We start from the raw sequence: 2229 nt of genomic DNA, 5'->3' as shown, positions 1-2229 counted from the left end.
GCTTTCACTATTGGAGGTTTTTTGTATTTCCATACAAATTGTGAAGTTATTTGTTCTAGCTCTGTGGAAAATACCATTGGTAGCTTGATAAGGATTGCATTGAATCTATAGATTGCTTTGGGTAGTATACTCATTTTCACTATATAGATTCTCCCAATCCATGAACATGGTACATTTCTCCATCTATTAGTGTCCTCTTTGATTTCTTTCTCCAGTGTTTTATAGGGGATAACTCTTAATTAATAACATTTCAAAACATTTTTTTCCACAACACCTAGGGGAGAATTAATCATATGTGGTCTTTAGGAAAATGATTCTGATTCTGTGGTTTTACAATACTAATTGTGGGGAAGCAATGATATATGCTAAGTATATGTTAATATACTTTCATATATTATATATGTAAAATATATATATTTCATATATATAAGGGCTTCTCTGGTGGCTCAGATGATAAAAAATCTGCTTCATTGCAGGAGACCTGGGTTCGATGCCTGGATCAGGAAGTTCCCCTGGAGAAGGAAATGTCAAACCATTCCAGTATTTTTGGCTGAAAAATTCCATGGATGGAGGAGCCTGGTGGGGTAGAATCCATGGTGTTGCAAAGAGTTGGACATGACTGAATGAATTTGACTCAATATACTTTCACAATATTTTAGCTATAAGATAAAGATACCCAGGGTAGAATTAGTGTCATGAGAAATAAATGATACCGGGTGCTTGGGGCTGGTGCACTTAGACGACCCAGAGGGATGGTATGGGGAGGGAGGAGGGAGGGGGGTTCAGGATGGGGAACACGTGTATAGCTGTGGCAGATTCATGTTGATGTATGGCAAAACCAATACAATCTTGTAAAGTAATTAACCTCCAATTAAAAAAAATAAATTTATATTTAAAAAAACAAAGAGTAGATGCACCCAGAAAAAAAATTCTCACGAACTCTTAAAATATCCTAAATAATTTCAGCCTAAATTAAACCAATCCAAGCCATTGCAAAAGAAAACATCATAATTTCATTAAATGTATAAACAGAAATGTTCTATATAAGCTATATATAAGTACATTTTAGGAACACATTAAAAGAAAAAACAGACTCTCACTAGGCACCCTTCTGTGAGTGACATCATGTTTCAATCCTGCGTGGCAATAGGTGATGCACTGCCTTGATGCCCAAGTCCAACTTCTTCCTTAAAATCGTCCAACTCCTGGATGATTATTCAAAGTGCTTCATTTTGGGAGTAGACAATGTGGACTCCAAGCACATGCAGCAGGTCTGCATGTCCCTCCAAGGGAAAGCAATAGTGCTGATGGGTAGGGAATGGTGATCCACAAGGTCATCCAAGGACATCTGGAAAACAACCCAGCTTTGGAGAAACTGTTGCCTCACATCCAGGGGAACCTGGGCTTTGTGTTCACCAAGCAGGACCTCACTGAAATCAGGGACATGCTGCTGGCCATATTGCCAGCTGCCACCTGTGCTGGTGCCATAGCCCTTTGTGAAGTTACTGTGCCATCCCAGATCACTGGTCTGGAGCCTGAGAAGACCTCCTTCTTCAAGGCTTTAGGATTTGCCACTAAAATCTCCAAGGTCCCCGTTGAAATCCTGAGTAATGGGCCTCTGATTAAGACTGGAGACAAAGTAAGAGTCAGGAAAGCCATGCTTCTGAACATCTCCCCCTTCTCCTTTGGGCTGATCATCCCAGTACGTGTTTGACAGTGGTAGCATCCACAGTCCTGAAGTGCTTGACATCACAAAGGAAACTTGGCATTCTCACTTCCTGGAAGGTGTCTGCAATATTGCCTGCATATGTCTACAGGTTCGTTACCCAACTGCTGTAGCCGTACCCCATTCTATCATCAACGGTTGCAAGCGGGTCCTGGCTCTGTCTGAAGAGACTGATTACACTTTCCAACGTGATGAAAAGGTCAAGGCATTCTTGGCTGATCCATCTGTGTTTGTGGCTGCCAGCAGCCTCCACCAAGATTGAGGTAAAGCAAGAGTCAGAGGAGTTGAATAAGGATATGGAATTTGGTTTCTGACTAATCACCAAAAAGCAGCCAACTCAGCCAGATTTGTTTGTGAAACAAGGAAATAAAAATTTGCTTCTCTTACAAAGAGAAGAGAAAAGAAGAAATAGATTAAGACCAATTAGAGTTGAATCTACTTACAAAAGAGAAGCTATATTTCAATAAAATTTATTCACATATTTTATCACATCAATTTTTAAA

General features: G+C 39.9%; 1 pseudogene; it reads left to right on the top strand.

Moving 5' to 3' along the window:
• Nucleotides 1-1166: 1166 nt before the first annotated feature.
• LOC138078677 (large ribosomal subunit protein uL10 pseudogene) lies at nt 1167-1988 on the top strand (annotated as a pseudogene).
• Nucleotides 1989-2229: the final 241 nt, after the last annotated feature.

Source organism: Capricornis sumatraensis, chromosome 4, assembly GCF_032405125.1.
Source record: "Capricornis sumatraensis isolate serow.1 chromosome 4, serow.2, whole genome shotgun sequence".
Taxonomy (NCBI): domain Eukaryota; kingdom Metazoa; phylum Chordata; class Mammalia; order Artiodactyla; family Bovidae; genus Capricornis; species Capricornis sumatraensis.
This window is presented reverse-complemented; position numbering and strand designations above follow the sequence as displayed.